This window comes from Schistocerca americana, chromosome 2, assembly GCF_021461395.2.
Source record: "Schistocerca americana isolate TAMUIC-IGC-003095 chromosome 2, iqSchAmer2.1, whole genome shotgun sequence".
NCBI lineage: Eukaryota > Metazoa > Arthropoda > Insecta > Orthoptera > Acrididae > Schistocerca > Schistocerca americana.
The window spans coordinates 912,873,443-912,891,227 of record NC_060120.1 but is presented as its reverse complement, the minus strand read 5'-3'; the positions used below and the strand labels follow the sequence as shown (position 1 = coordinate 912,891,227).

Here is a 17,785-nt window from a genome sequence, read left to right as displayed (position 1 = left end):
TTACTGTGCTCTCGATCACTACCAAAGGTCATTGACTATGGCTCTCTACACCATGACTCCAGCAGTAACATCGCTGTGTCTCTCCAAAGGACTGGAGGAATGGGACTTCTCCTCAGATCGCCGCAGTGCTCGAATGCGATGGTCGTCCGGGGAAGTACAGAACGGTGATTCATCGCTGAGCACAATGCAACGTCATCCATCAGCGATCTGTACTTCCCAGTCACGGCACCTCTTCAAACTGAAGCGTTTCTGTTGTAATCTTAACGGCAGCCTACGCATTGGACGGTAATTCACTAGACCGCCAGCAACTAGTCTCCGTCCAAAGGTAAGGGTTGGCACGTAATATAGCAGGAGGCCCATTACCTGTTTTCAGGTGGCACGCACAGATGTGATGGGGTTGCGATGTGCTTAATTTATAAAACGGTGATACTTCCTTGTGGTGATCAGACGTGGTCGACCGAACTCCTGACGACGAGTACACTTACTCAAAGTCTTTCGTGCAGCCCAACATTCGACCAGTGTCACATTCGAATGCCCCATAAACCTGGTCATTTTACTGTTCGGGCAACCAGCCAAATGGATCCATAACAAGACTCCTTTCAAACTCTGTCAGGTGCCGATACCCCTATCTGACACTAGTACGTGGCACCTCAGTGTCCTTCACAGTGATCACTAAACAACTGACGATGATCACGCCCCTGATATGCCGTAACAAAACTAAACACGTACAACACTGATGGATTCTGATGGCCTTTCTGCCTGTCAGAGAGAGTTGAAACTCCAATTACTTACATACCTGCCGATAGTTTCTACAAGTACCATGTTACACTGTCATCGAACAGTATCTTCTGGGAGCTTCACTTTCTTTGTCAGCTAGTGTATTCGTAACTGACCAACGGCCTTGCCGCAGTGGCAACACCGGTTCCCGTCAGATCACCGAAGTTAAGCGCTGCCAGGCTGGGCTAGCACTTGGATGTGTGACCATCCGGTCTGCCGAGCGTTGTTGGCAAGCGGGGTGTACTCAGCCCTTGTGAGGCAAACTGAGGAGCTACTTGTTTGAGAAGTAGCGGCTCCGGTCGCCGGAAATTGACATACGGCCGGGAGAGCGGTGTGCTGACCACGTGCCCCTCCACATCCGCATCCAGTGACGCTGAGGATAACATGGCGGCCGGTCGGTGCCTTTGGACGTTCATGGCCTGTTCGGGAGCAGTTAAGTTTAGTTTTTAGTATTCACAACCACTGAGTGTTTCTGTAGTCATTGTATTATGACTGGCTGGATTTTGTTGTGTTTTACATAGTGCAATGAATTTGTGGCTTCCGCTTGAGATACATAACTGACTTTCCCGAAGCAATACAGAAATGAAATGCTCTTGGCAATGGAACCATTATAATCGAAACGCACATACACAAGCAGTGATGTGTAATAGAACGAAATTCATTTGATGGGAATGCGACCATCCAGTTGCCCAGTGGACGAAAACAGAGAGACTGAAGCAGATACTTGGTTTTATATCTGGATTACCTAAGCTCTTTTTTATGGATGAAATATTTGGGCTTTCTACGTACCATTGCTACAGAAACAGACCCATAAAATTTTGGCTATGGATAAATAACATCTGTAAGAGCATCTCCCTCAACGGTTGTTTACGTAGTGCTTCAAATATTTGAATCAATAGAAAATTTAAATCTCTGAAGCTAGCACGTACGTAGGTGAGATTCTAGATTTGCTTAGAGGCAGCACACGGTCTATAATAGCTGCCTCGGTTGCTCGTCTTAAAGCAACACAGTGAGAGCGTTACCTATTCGTATTATTGGAAGACGCTGGAGCTCTTTGCACAAGTTATCCTGAAATTAATCACCGTTCTGCAATGTGCCAACTTCAGTGAAGCCATAGAGTTGTAAAGAACACCCGAGCGAGTAAGGAATGGAGAAACCCGTAAAGGTGAACCAGCTTCAATACAACCGAACGATGAAAGTCACTACACGCCGCGTAAAAGTGATGATCTCACGTTGATTTGGTTCTCTATTTCAGTATCGATAGAAAGCACGTCATTCTAAGAGAGCCATTTCTCTACATACGGAGTGAGAGACACACCATGAGTGCCCTTGACACTTCATAAGGGGCTGGCGACAAACAAACGTGTTCTATTTCACATGATCGCACACAAGTGTGTCAGTGTTTCTCAACATCTAAAAAACGTTTAACTTTTTATCTACAAAATTATTAAATCAGTTCAGTTCACCTGACTCAAGTGTACTAAGTATTCTTTACCAACAATCGATCATGTTGTGAAATGAGGAGCATAAAGATATCGTATCTGTATTCTCAGTGTACAAATGGAAGACAAATTTGATACGTTTGGGATCGATGTATATTGAAAGGAAGCAGTTTTACCTCCAGTGCCATTTGAGCACATTACGGTAGCGCCGAATGTTTGTTATACAGGGTGTTACAAAAAGGTACGGCCAAACTTTCAGGAAACATTCCTCACACACAAATAAAGAAAAGATGTTATGTGGACATGTGTCCGGAAACGCTTAATTTCCATGTTACAGCTCATTTTAGTTTCGTCAGTATGTACTGTACTTCCTCGATTCACCGCCGGTTGGCCCAATTGAAGGAAGTTAATGTTGACTTCGGTGCTTGTGTTGACATGCGACTCATTGCTCTACAGTACTAGCATCAAGCACATCAGTACGTAGCATCAACAGGTAGGTGTTCATCACGAACGTGGTTTTGCAGTCAGTGCAATGTTTACAAATGCGGAGTTGGCAGATACCCATTTGATGTATGGATTAGCACGGGGCAATATCCGTGGCGCGGTACGTTTGTATCGAGACATATTTCCAGATCGAAGGTGTCCCGACAGGAAGACGTTCGAAGCAATTGATCGGCGTGTTAGCGAGCACGGAACAATCCAGCCTATGGCTCGCGACTGGGGAAGACCTAGAATGACGAGGACACCTGCAATGGACGAGGCAATTCTTCGTGCAGTTGACGATAACCCTAATGTCTGTGTCAGAGAAGTTGCTGGTGTACAAGGTAGCGTAGACCACGCCACTGTATGGAGAGTGCTACGGGAGAACCAGTTGTTTCCGTACCATGTACAGCGTGTGCAGGCACTATCAGCAGCTGATGGGCCTCCACGGGCACACTTCTGCGAATGCTTCATCCAAAAATGTGTCAATTCTCATTTGAGTGCAAATGTTCTCTTTACGGATGAGGCTTCATTCCAACGTGGCCAAATTGTAAATTTTCACAATCAACATGTGTGGGCTGACGAGAATCCGCACGCAATTGTGCAATCACGTCATTAACACAGATTTTCTGTGAACGTTTGGGCAGGCATTGTTTATGATGTCTTGATTGGGCCCTATGTTATTCCACCTACGCTCAATGGAGCACATTATCATGATTTCGTACGGGATACTCTACCTGCGCTGTTAGAACATGTGCCTTTACAAGTACGACACAACATGTGGTTCATGCGCGATGGAGCTCCTGCACATTTCAGTCGAAGTGTACATACGCTTCTCAACAACAGATTCGGTGGCCGATGGATTGGTAGACGCGGACCAATTCCATGGCCTCTTCGCTCTCCTGACCTCAACCATCTTGACTTTCATTTGTGGGGGCATTTGAAAGCTCATGTCTACGCAACCCCGGTACCAAATGTAGAGACTCTTCGTGCTCATATTGTGGACGGCTGTGATACAATACGCCATTCTCCAGGGCTGCATCAGCGCATCAGGGATTCCATGCGACGGAGGGTGGATGCATGTATCCTCGCTAACGGAGGACATTTTGAACATTTCCTGTAACAAAGTGTTTGAAGTTACGCTGGTACGTTCTGTTGCTGTGTGTTTCCATTCCATTATTAATGTGATTTGAAGAGAAGTAATAAAATGAACTGTAACATGGAAAGTACGCGTTTCCGGACACATGTCCACATAACATATTTTCTTTCTTTGTGTGTGAGGAATGTTTCCTGAAAGTTTGGCCGTACCTTTTTGTAACACCCTGTATGGGTATACTTCTTCCTTACTTTTTACTGCAAGCAATGGCTAGTGTCATTCCAATGATTCTGCAAACACATCCGGAATTTCAGAAGACTGTCATTCACCCAACCCGGAAGATATTATGGGCAGAAAAATTGGAGCATCATTAGACAACCAGTTCGAAGGCAAAAGCACCCTAACTGCTCAGCAGAATATTACACCAAAGGATCTGTAGAACATGATCTGTAACGCGGATTTTTGAGTGAAGGAAAGGTAAAACAAGCAGAGGGGCAGTCCTGGACCTATGTTTTATAATGGACTCATGACTTACAGAAAACCAAGGCACATTCATATGTTTCGTCGACCTAAAAGAAGTGTTCGACACTGGAAAACTACACGGTACATCAAAAGAAAGAAAAAGCAGGATGTAGAACAGACAAGAGAGAAAAAAAGCGGTGCTTCCATTAAAAGGACACATGACAGGTAACCCGTCTTTCTCCTTAACCTTCCAGCCTGCGTATCGAAGAAGCAATGAAGGAAATAAAAGTTAACAAGCGGAATAAAAAATCAGGTGAAAAGGTGTCAGTGAGAAGGTACGCTGATGACATCGCTATCCTTTGTGAATGTGGTGAAATATTACACGGCCAGTTGAAAGTGAAGCACAGCCTACTGAGAATAGAATACGGATTGAGAGTAAGCCATAAATGATTAAAATATTGAGGACTAGTTGAATTGAGCCAAATCAAGTATTACAATTCGGGAACAAGTAGTAAACGAGTGAGGTAATTCTGCTACTCTGGAAGGAAAATAACGCAAGACGGATGAGGTAAAGAGAATATAAGAAGCATTTTGTCACACCCAAGGACAGCTTTTCTCCTTAGCGAAGACTACTGCCCTTTATTTGAGCAAGAATTATATGAAAATTTACTTTCGAAGCACAGCATAACGTCGATTGACCAAAAACCATTCCGTCTGCAACATGCATCTACAAAAGTGTGCTTGAAATTAGTGGACTGACAAAAAAAAAAAAAAAAAAAGAATCATTGGAAAATATTAAGTAGATGATGGGACAAGATGACGATACGACAGCGAAAAAAGAAATCTGCTATCGGGATACAAAAAAGGCGAAAACGGTCCTGTGTATTAAAAGGCTGTGGCTGAAAAATGGGTATCAGCTACATCATTCTACCTTCCTCGGTACCCTTAAAATATTTCACAAAAATTTTTGCACGCAAACATATTCGCGGTCTCTCACTCCCACTATCTCCCCTAACACCCATTAACATCCACTAGCCCATCGCTGTAGGTCTCTCATACCCATCCACTCCCACTTAATCAATCTCACTCACTTGTTCAGCTCAGCTCATTGCCAGTATTACTTCCACACTGTTCTTTGTCTCGCAGCCACAGTCTCCTTCGTTCTGTCCTACTACTACTACTGTCACTGTCTTCTCACTCCCTCTTACTGCTACTGTCTCATTCATTCCTTTCCACTGCTGCTCTGTCTTCTTACTATCACTTCCTCGTCGTAATTGTTATAAACTCTGTCTCTAGTTATCACTGGCTCTCACCCGCTTCCACCTTTTTCTTCTCTTTATTCCTCTGCCACTAGCACTATATTCTTCAGTCTTTTATTAGCACTTTCTATCACTGTCAATTATGTTCCACTGCCACTGGGTCCCCATCTTTTCCTCACACTGCCATTGTCTTCTTCGCTGTTTCTACACCACATTCGCTCTGTACTATCTTTCAGTATCTATTAACTCTCTGGCTCTTTCCCTGTACCACTGTCTCCTTCTTTCGCAGAGTAAAAAGTGGCGAGTACCATCGCACGCCAAAACTGTTGGGAAAACATTTGAAGATGCTGAGGAAAATAGCATGAGGCAGCTGGTACCCCCGTTTTAAGTCAGTCTTTTAATAAGCAGGAGCCTTCAGACCCTTTGAGGGAACTGGTCGAGGCCATTAACAAGACGAAGTATAAGAAAAGCGAAGAAAACTAGCCATGACACTCGCCCCTTTTTGGTATTATCACTGCGTTACCGAGCCATGTGGGTCGCTCCTTCTGTGCATGGAACTCGCACACGGAACTGGTTGTATTTTTCGCTGGTTTTCATCTTTTACTCGCTACACCGAGGCATGTCACTCATAAAAAAGAAGGTCATGCGTCAGAAAAATTGTGATAGTTATGTGAAACTAAAATAACGTCAAACTCTATTATTTTACACCTTAGACAGGATATTATGCACACGAAAGTTTTGCATGTGTTTCAGCACTCTTCTGATGATAAAGAAAACACTTTATAGCATATTTCTCCGTGCAACGAACTTGTTTTTTGGGTGTTTCTTGATAACCGATAAGGAGTTTTGAAAACGGGAAGATTACAATTATAGATAAATGCCTAGATACTAACTTTAACATTTGAACAATTTGTTGAGGTTATTTATAGTGTAGATTTTGTCTCATACCGAATTTTACGTATACAGGTGTGCTAACTTTCAAGCTCTGTATCATGGAAACGGATAAAGATAGCAAGAAAATTTTCAAGGTTGCGTGAGATCGGGATCTTTCTGTGCATAGCCGTGTTGAAATCGGCGGCTCGGTTTTGGTATCCAGAAACGATGTTTTCGGGTTTTCTCAAGAGCCGCACATCAACTAAATGGTGCCTCCATAAGCCGCTTGAAGTGCACCGTAGACCACACCTAATGCAAAAAGAACCACCGGTTTGCTCCGTTTGCATAATCTGGAGGAAGTGTGTGGTATTCAGACTGCACTGTAGGATAGTTACAGCAAGACGATCCTCCTCTTTCGTTTACAAATGGCCCTTAGTTCAAAGACTACCGAAACAACTTGATTCTACCTTTCTATCATCAACAGAACCCGATGTATGAGGGCCAGAAAAGTCTCTATTTAATGAGCGGCGTTTTCAGACTGCTATCGTATGGGTACTGGTACTAGAAGAAGCGTTAGAGGACAAATACTGTAGGGTCAAAAACAAATTGGAATTATATTCTACAAACATAACGACGTTGGGTGCAAAAGCTTCTGTAGCATGAAGGAGAGAAAACTTTGAAGACAAAGTGAAGCCAATCAAAAGATAGATAAAAAGTGCTTCTATCTTCATGCGCTATCCAGCATCGTTACAAAAAGACACACATATGTTTAAAAAATTCCAGTAGGTATAAGAAAAGCAAATGGCTCTCCCGCATAACACCTTCGGCGATTCGGGGAGGCGCGTCTTCTCAGATTGAGTCCGCCCGGCGGTTTAACTAGGGTCGGCGTACCGACCAACCTGGTTGTGATTTTTAGGCGGTTTCCTACTTCCGACTAGGTGAATACCGGGCAGGCACTCTCTTTCGGGCCGGCCGCCGTGGTCTAGCGGTTCTAGGCGCTCAGTCCGGAACCGCGCGACTGCTACGGTCACGGGTTCGAATCCTGCCTCGGGCATGGATGTGTGTGATGTTCTTAGGTTAGTTAGGTTTAAGTAGTTCTAAGTTCTAGGGGACTGATGACCACAGATGTTGAGTCCTATAGTGCTCAGAGCCATTTTTTGAACTCACTTTCGGTCTCAGTTACACGGTCCACAAATACTTCCAAAACGTCCACACAGTTTGGCGTGCGATAGCACTAGACACAGACATAAGGGGTACCCAAGCTCATTCCCAGGGGGGAAAATTGGCGACAGAAAGGGCACCCAGTCAACCCATGTCATTAACATTGCCAAATCGACAGTAACATTCCGACCCTTTGAAGGAATGGGACGAGGCCATAAACAATAGGAAGTATAAGAAAAGCGATATGGGTCGCTCCGTTTGTACATGGAACAGGGTGCAAATCCTTGTCGAACTCAGCTGGAGAGGTTACTTTTTTGACACCATGGGGGTGTTGAATATTAGTGACAAATTAATACTGTCTATCAAGCTGGTATTCGAATCAGGGCTACATATGATAAATGTGAACAGCTGCGCACGTTCTAATGAATAAAGAAATGTCTAATCGAGGACTACTTCTTCTCTCGCTTATGGTTCCTCAGCCACTGTTGTCAAATATGACAATTTGTGAGAAGCTGTTCCAGCGGCCTGCATTTGCTTTTTGGTGATGTGCAAGTATTCGGTGACCAGTACCCCATACTCAGTCATCTCGACATCAACCTTCCTTCTCACTTGTCACTTGACAAAGATCGTGGTTCACATCTCGAGCCATTCATGAATTGTTATCGGTGTCCAAGCCCTACATATTTTTGTTTGCTCTAAGAAGTACTCTAAAATGCGGGGCAGAGGGCACTTGTGATTCGACCTGATTTCTTCCAGTTCTGTCCGCAAGTGAAACGTGGGAGGAATACTCATATCTATGCCTTTGTGCAAGTTGATATTTAATTTTTATCTTCACGTTTGGTACGGAAACGGTACTTCACATGAAAAGCTAACTACGGAGGTAACTTGACAACTTGTTACACTTCTTTTTAGCCTTCCTCTTTTACTCTTTTGGAGCCATTTCTTCATGGTAGTGGGACAGTATAAAGAAGATGATTAGGGTGATTAGAATACCCACTCTTTTTCCAATGGCGCAACTGGGTTAACTCTGGCATCCAGGGAGAACGAATTTGAGAAACCTCCCACGCTTTCCCCCACTCCCCGACCCCTACTTTCTATAATCCTAATTGCTACTCCGTCTGTTTGGTTACAGAGATGAACACAAACTTAGAATAAAATTAAATTGGCACAGTTTCTTTCATTAATTCCAATCAACAATCACAAACAAATTGTGAGACTATTCCTCATTATGCATCTGAATAAAATCAGGGAAAGCTTGTTATTGCAATATGATTTAGACATAAGATTAAGACAAAGTGGCATCACGTAAGATATAAACAGATCTGGTGTTTTAGGATAATGAGAGCATTCTTCTGTTTCTTTTTTTTTTTTTTTGAGACCTGAAGATAGTCGTTATGGACCGGAATCAATAGTCATACGATAATTTGCTTGTGATCATTGACTTCTTCATAACTATCTTTATTCTCCACTATTTGACAGCGTTTTGGAGTTAGTTTATTATTATTATTTACAATAAGACATGGAACAACACAGACCAGAGTCTGAATGCTTTCAGCAACAACACAATTCATCCATATTTCGTTGCCGATTAATGCGAAGCCGTAACAAAGAAACCAACATACTTAAAATATACTGTCGACACTTTCGTTGCGTTGGCGGGAACAAGAAAAGAGTGTCTACGTACTAGCGAAAGATAAATCTTATGTTCATCGCAGTCCAGTCTTCTACAGTGCTGAAGATTACTTTTAATGTATCTTCGAACTTCCCAATTTAGTGCCTTCCAATGCTTTCCCTACTTCATTTACTACATCTTTGTCTCCCCCGCATACTTCACTGTCTCTCTTTCTTATGTCTTTTGACGTTGCTCACTTTTATCGCCTATCAGAACCCTTAACTGGAAACAGCGCCCAGGTCACATTTCCCTGCTCCCGTATTCTAATTACGCCGTGTCTACGTCATCTGAAATTTGGGTCCAGTGAAACTGGTATGTCGTGCTCTGGCTGAATGTTTGCTTTCAACGTACCTCTCTGCGAAGAAGATAGCAGGACATCAGATGGTTGATCGGCAAACGTGACAAAAGTGTGGAATGAAGCGTATTCGCGAGTTGTGAAAAACCGTCCTGGGGTTTTAACTTCCCGGCAGACGATATACACGTGGGAAGTGACTATCTTAGGAGAAAGCTCCGTCACTCAGTGGCTCGGCGACGCCGAGGGCAACGTGCGCGCTCTCTGGCGTGCTGACGTCGTGCGTAGCGTGCGCGTGATGCGCTGCGCGGCGCGGCGCGTGTCGGCTGTGCGTGCGCTCGGCGGGGCGTCGCGCCGTGGACTGGCCCCGGCACGGCTGCGGCCGCGCGGCTGCGTGCGCATCGCCGTCGCCGAAGACGCGCGAGTCCGGCCGAGCCGCTGTCGCTACTTGTTCTCTGGTGACGTCACACCGGGGGCTCTCGTTCAACAAGTGCTACACACCGAAAGAGCACAATTCGTCTCTCCCACCGTTTAGCCAGAACAACGTTCTACACCCACACCCACATCTATGCAGATACTTCGCAGGACACGGTACAGTACATGGTAGAGGGTACTTAGTACTACTACTGCTTGTGTTCTGGTGACGTCACATAGAGTGCCGATCAACAAGTGCTACACACTCTCCCCGGTGATTCGTTGTCATCTCGAAGAATCTGGTGTACTGCCGGTGGTCCGCTGATGAAGACACTGAGTTACAGTATCGAAACATAGTGTTGGGAGGGCTTGGAGCACTGGCCATACACCCGATTCTACTGGATGACAGAGCCCATTCTCGTCCTCCATTTCGTCACGACCAAAATTCGCAGTGACACCTGCGTTCACATACGACCCGCCAAGTTAGCTGAGAGCGCTAATGCGCTGCTTCCTGGACTCGGGTAGGCGGATTAACGACGAGGCCCGGTGTGCCGGGACATGGTTTTTAGGCGGTTTTTCACATCCCTCTAGGTGAATACCGGGCTGGTCCCCACATCCCGCCTCAGTTACACGACTCACAGACATTTGAAACACATTCGCGCTTTTCCATGATTTACACACGACGCAGACTCAGCAAAAAGTCTAAAAGAAAATCAAGACATAATTCTATTTAATAATCTAAGTTCACCTACCAAATTTAATGATGCAGGGGCAGCTATATTTGATTCCGTCCCTGGGGGTACGAGGTGGCGGCAGGAAGGACACATTAACATGGCAAATCCTATTTAACAGCGCCAACCCCGCACAAAATGCGGGACAAAGGCGCAAGCGATAGATAGATAGATAGACCTACATTTACATACACACTGGGCGACCAATTGCATATCCATAGTGGAGGGTAATTTGTACAGGTGCATTAAATTAAACATGCCATGTTTTGCTAAGACTATTATCCACAAGAATACGATTTCCTGTTCTATGTTTCCTGGAGACAGTGTTCTGCTACCGTACGTGTAACAGGTTTATCTACATGTCCGCTGTTCGTGGTCTTGTGGTAGCGTTCTCTCTTCTCGCGCACGGGGTCCCGGGTACGATTCTCGGCGGGGCCAGGGATTTTCTCTGCCTCTAGATGAGTGGGTGTTGTGTGTCTTTCATCATCATTCCATCCTCATTCACTCACAAATTGCCGTAGTGGCGTTAAAGGACTTGTGGAGCGGCGGCCGAACCGCCCCGCGAGGGGTCTCCCAGCAACCAATGCCATACGCTCATTTCATTTACATCTACATGATTACTCTGCAATTAAAAATTAACTGTCTGGCAGAGGGTTCATCGAACCACCTTCAAGCAATTTCTTTACAGTTCCACTCTCGAACTATGTGCGGGATAAACGACTACTTAAATCTTTCTGTGCGAGCTCTGATTTCTCTTATTTATTATGACGATCATTTCTCCCGATGTAGGTCGGCGCCAACATAATATTTTAACAATCGGGGTAGGAAGTTGGTGATCGAAATTTCACGAGGATATCCTGCCGCATTGAAAAGCACCTTTGTTTTAATGATTGCCACATCATAACACGTATCATGTCCGTGTCAGACCCTTCTATATTTCTCGATGATATAAAACGAGCTGCCCCTCTCTGAACTTTGTCCTCCGTCATTCCCATCAGATGCGGATCCGACACCACATAGCAATACTCCAGAACAGGATGGACAAGAGTGGTGTAAGCAGCCTCTTTAAAAGACCTGCTGAACTTTCTAAGTGTTCTGCTAATAAATCGTAGTTTTGATTTGATTTCCCCACAATATTGTAGATGTAGACGTTGCAATTTAAGTCACACTTAATTGTAATCTCTAAGTATTTAGTTTTATAGTCTTCACGTTTGTGTGATTTATCGAGTAACCGATATTTAGTCAGCTTCTTTTAGTACTTATCTGGACGACTTCACCCTTTCCACATCTGGAATGACTCTCCCGGTGTGCACACAGAGTGCACAAGGATTCCTGCCCTTCCTTGTCAGTCATATCTCTACCGCGAGCGATTACGCGCCATAACGCTCGAAACTACCAGTAAACCCACATTCCCTGAGTGCCCAGAGCCTGCGGGACAAGAGGCCCCCTCTGAAACAGGGCGAGTCAGAGTCTATGGCTCAAGGACTTGGTCAGCCACAGATAGAGCCCGAAACCGCTGCGTCAGACGAAGTGCGTCAGTGATATAACATGGAGTCGGTACTCTCAAAGTTCGAATACGCAGGACATTAGCATTCATATGGGCAAAAAGCCTACATTGCATTTAGATGCACGGTGAGATGCGGGCGTTTTATGAAGTAATGTCGCATCCACACGTAGTGAAGTGGTACCAACAATTTGATCAAGGCTACTCGGACATGTGCGGGCTGACTTGGTAGGAAGCCCATCGACATGGTCCACGGACATCAGAGTCTCGGAAATCGAGGAACTGATTCACGCCAGTCGCATGTTTTCCGACATTGAGGACGTCAACACAGCGGTTCTTGAATGGCCCCGTAACAAAGGAGCGGATTTCTATCTCCAACGAATATAACGATTGAAATTTTCACCGCTTCTTTATAGAGCCATGGTGACTGTGTTGGACTTCATTTTCATGTATCTGCGTCAGTTTGACGTGGAGACCAGCATTCAGTAAAATTTACTTGGCTTGACGTATTAATGTGTAACTTATGATTTGGAGTCCCCTCGTTTTAAGCAAATAATACGTTTGACGTTAGATCCAACTGTTTTCAACAGCGTACGATTCACCAACAGGAAAGCACCTCCTTTTCTTCTTACTGTAAAAAGTCTGCAATTTAAAGCAATTCAATATCACTGTTGCGTCATCACTGCAAAAAGGTAGCCTCCGGGTACCCCTAGCAACCTGAAACGCACAGATATCACCGTGTGATGAGAGTGTTGTATGCGCATATGTAGCGTATTCGTGCCTCCGGAACGTTTCATCGCAGCCGCTCCGCGCAGCAGGAGGGGCTCATTAATGAACTAATGGCTATTGGAATGCCAGTAAGGACAGCGAATATAGAAAATTTACTAATGTGCGTATACAGTGTACAGGTGGGCAAAATGGAATAATTACTGACGCGCCATTGACCCTTGTGAATTAACGTCACAGAAGATGATAGAAATAGCTACTGTCGACGTCTATGCAGAGCTGTGCTTTACTTATCGAACTCTTGAGACATGCGTAGCATATCTGCGTGAGGGATGGCAGCAAAAGCGTTTTCGATACTTTGCTATAGCTCCTCCAGTCTGTGAGATTTTTTGAGTGCAGTTGATTCTGCAATTAGCGCTACAGGGAAAGAGATCAGGCGATCGAGGTGGCCAGGAGGTTGCACTGCCTGTGATGATTGTCTTGTGGGAAAATTGTCAAGGTGGTGTGCGCCGTTGCATCGTCTTTCTATAAATAGCCATACAGTCGTTCATCTTTTGTGAGTTGATCCACATGTGAATTAAACAGTTTCTGGGCATACTGGTTATCATAAACGGTGTAATGGAAGAATGGCTTTACTATGGGGACATCTGACATTACACTACAAACACCAGTCCCGAGATTATGAAACGGCTCTTCAAAATACTAATTGGGAGTTTCTGGTGCATGTTCCGTGAGTTCACATACCCTGAAAAGCTGAAACAGTCATCATCTGAAGAAAAGAAAGACTGAGAATCCAGAAGTCCTCATTCCACTTCAGGCAGAGACCGATTGGTGCACTAAAATTAGGGTTGCCAGAATTTTCTGTGACGGGATGTTCTGCTGCTTATTAATATGCGTCAATTCCGTGCCAGTCCTCAGTTTTCGGGCCAGGTTTATTTTTCCAGTTGGAGATTGTATCTGAGCCTTCGACATTCCTTGTGGATGCGAGAACGATCTGCAGCGGTTGACCTCCCTGATAGACATATCACTCCCCATGGTCTCACACGCATCTAATGAAAAAGGTGTCATGCAAAGGATAATTAATAAGACATATATGGCGCAGCAAACATGAGACATGGGTACTATAATTCACACAAGCTAGCAGAGAGGGTATTCATCTAACTACGAAATGATACAGTGCTCTACTCTATATTTACCTCCGGCCTATTACAGTACTCATGGTTGACATACATGAATTTGATCATAAGAAATACAGGAAACGAGAAAGGAACTACAAATGTAACACGTGATTATGTCGTCAAGGACTGGATAAAGCAAGTTGATACACATAAATTATCGATAATCAAATCCGTGACGATTTCTCAGCGATTGCCTATGCCTATGAAAAGAAAGAAACAACTAAAATTTCAGACTGATACCTGATGAGCCTCCAGACACTCATGGAGGCACTGGACTCTAATACGTATTTAGATCTAACCGCTTGCACTCTGGCACTCTGATAGCCAGCGGTGTCACCTCTCACCATACACAGGTTTCCGATGAAAAAAGTGACCATCGTGCTCTGCCGCAGATTGTGACAAACAAGATGAAGTCTTGTCGCTCGAGAACCGAAGTCTTCCTTCTATCGACAGCCATGACAAAGTGTTGTGTCTTGAGCCAACGAGGAGAATAGGGGTCATCCAACTCACGTAAACCGGCGACAGAGAGGCGGCGAAAGGCGAAAAGAACTTCTGTTCATAACGCAGGCCAGCCATTTCTCATGGCATGGAAACATGTCTTCAGTTAAAACTTCCGAGCTGATAGGCCGTGGTCGATGTATAAAAGTTTCCCTTGACATTTCGTCTCCGACTGCGGGAGACATCCTTCGAGGTGAAGTGCCACTTTACCTCGGAGGATGTCTCCAGCAGTCGGTGACGAAATGTCAGGGGAAACTTTTATACATCGACCACGGCCTATCAGCTCGGAAGTTTTAACTGAAGACAATGCTGGCCGTAAAAGCCTACATCGTATCGCTAACTGTGTCTCGCATATTTTACGTCGAAATTAGGTGATAAATGAAGTTCCTTTGGAGCTTGCTTTGATCGAGATGCCCCTTACTCGTAAAAATCGCAACTTTCTGCCAAGTGTTGGTGTTCTTCATGCCACTGAAGTATTTGTGTCACTGCTGGCTTGGACCCATACCACAAAAAGCGCAAATCATTAAGCGAAACTGGCAAGAAGGTACCTGGTCGTCGCCGGCTCCTGACAAGTGCAAGTGTTATGAGGTAGTTTTCCAGAATGGATCCGCAATGTATGCAGATTCACAATTCAAATTAGAGATAACCTGAGTAATCAGCTGATCTTAAATTTACATGTGATACTTACTTGCAGTAGTATAAAAATGGGTTTGCATACTACTGGGAAGTGAGGAATTGTTTTCAAAGCGAAGTGGGCGATATGGCCAGTGAAACGAACGCCGGGATGGCCGCACACACCATTGAGCTTCTTTGCAGAAGCAGCCACGCTTGGTGTTGTAAGTAGGCCGTTTAGGTTTTTATGTTAGTAACGCCACGTACCTCTTCGTATGAAAATCACTGACTGTGCTGCGTGCAGTCTGTGGCTGGTTTGCATTGTTAGAATATTTGCTGTTGTAGTGTTGGGCAGTTGGATGTGAACAGCACGTAGCGTTGCGTAGTAGGAGGTGAGTCGCCAGCAGTGGTGGATGTTGGGAGAGAGATGGCAGAATTTTGAGAGCGGACGATATCACGAACTGATATATATATATATATATATATATATACAACAGGGACGAGGAACCATCACCCATGTTCAGCAGTCTTTTCTTTACCAACTCATTTCACGGCGTTCACTCACTACTTACAGAATTTATTTTCAGTTTTCCCCCAGCCCCTGTATCAGATTATCTGTATTTAAACAGGTTTCCTTATTGGGATATTGCCACAGGATGCCTTTATGAAATATTATTCAGAATTAAACATTTTTATCGTAATTATGAATAAATAAACGACATGGTTACTAACAGAGTTTCGTTCAATTTAGAAACCATATAAATTTTTATTAATTTGAAAAAATCCTTCACAAGACTCGGAGTCCGTTACCTGCATCCCTGCGGTCCCTGAGGCTTAGATAGTCCTCTGAAAATGCAGCTTTCAGCCACTAGTGTCTTTCTAATACTGGTTGGTCCAACTGCCTTGGCTCATCATGCCCTCAACTGAACTGCAGAAAAATTCGTGTTAGACCTCCACCAAGAGAATGGAATTAATATGACGTTAGATGGCTGCGTTGAGCGGTCACTGATGTCATTGATTAAATTTGTTAATTATATTTTACGAAAATATGGGAGATAAAATGATGGAGTACTGATTAGCAATCAAATTACCATTAGCATATTCGGGTTGGTCTGGTAATGTAGGTACTGTACTTCTCTGCAACGTCAGTTGTAAGAAGTGCAAATTATTGAATGTACAGGTTATTTAGGGGGGATACAGGGTGCACAAGTTTAGTAATGCTACTTCAGCCGGAAACAACGCCTCTCAGCTGCCCATACATTTCATGACAGATACGGATATGTTACAGAAGGCTGCTTAAGGACTATACTGGAACTCATCAGTCATAGTGGGTGACAACTGCTGTACTTCCACTCTCTCAGCCCTTCGTTATCACATGTTTTCAATAGGTGGGAGATCTGGAGAGGGTGCTCACTAGGGCAACTATATATTGAAGCACACCAGGACAGCACGGGCGATATGTGATCTTGCGTTACTTTTATAATGTCTCAGAAACCTCCATGATTGGGCACAGCCATCTCAAAATTGTAAATCCATTTGACGACAGATACACCCGTCCCTGCTTCAAGTCTATGCCTGAACTCATAAATTGTAGTTGCTCCTAATCACTCGGCAACACATTACCAGATGATTTCAGTCAGGGAGAGAGCTGCAAATCGTGCTGAGCACTGCAACTGTGGAACATCCTACGTATTGAGAAACATCGGAACGACATATGCAAAATGCGATCATTGTGTTGCTTTTATAGCACCCCGGGCATTGGACACTATGTTGGGTGTTAACGATAGGTCGTCGAGGCCAAGATGTGGCTGGGTCACAACTCCTTGATGCAGGTGAGTAGTGTCTCGGTGTATGACGGCCTATGAGGTGCAAGGGGGCGCCAGTGAAACAGAATTAACACAGCAAACATCTGCTGCTGAAAGATGCACAGTTGGTTTTCTCAGGCGGCTTTTAGCGGTGAGTTCAGGTGCGGCGTGCCCTGCACCAGAAATACACCAATACGTCTTCGCAGCATGACGTCTTGTCCTGCGGCAGAAGCAGAACTGCACGGACAGCGCCGAGGTCTGCGAGAAAAACAGGCCGCGGCGCTTACGTTATGCAGGTAGGCCAGAACTCGCTCGTTCATCTCAGCAAACAAACTACATTTCTACATCTGTTGAAACGCCTGGTTAAATCCGCAGGACAGAACAGGTAGTTGTAATTGTGGAATGGGGCCAAAAACGAGCGTCTCTCAGTTACACTCGAACACATGTAACTCTATTTAGGCCTTGTACTCTCTGAAAATTATTTCGAGCTTTTTGTTCATGAGCCCACTCGAACAGTAAACAGTTGTGAAAACAACTCTAGGCAAAAAGTAATCCTTAGCTAACAACGAGCGTCAAAACGGATACGGGAATTAGTGAACACATGGTTGTGGTAGAGAAACAGAATACTGTAACTTACAACTCATCCAAAACTAAAAAAGAAGATAAAAATTCGTTTGACGATTTTCTGAGAGAGAATCTCCACTCTTTCCATATTAACAGTGTAAGTGTAGACCAGACGTGGCTTCAGTTCAAAATGTTCAAAAGTGTGTGAAATCTTATGGGACTGAACTGCTAAGGTCATC

The 17,785-nt window shown here is 44.5% G+C and overlaps 1 protein-coding gene across 1 annotated transcript in view; it reads right to left on the bottom strand.

Annotated features, from left to right (window-relative positions):
* Positions 1–9,841, bottom strand: part of LOC124594537 (probable G-protein coupled receptor CG31760) — a 1,575,154-nt gene extending 1,565,313 nt beyond the window's left edge. Inside the window, exon 1 of the mRNA XM_047132910.1 lies at positions 9,574–9,841. The gene's annotated coding sequence lies outside the window, so the exon portion shown is untranslated. The remainder of the gene's footprint in view (positions 1–9,573) is intronic.
* Positions 9,842–17,785: the final 7,944 nt, after the last annotated feature.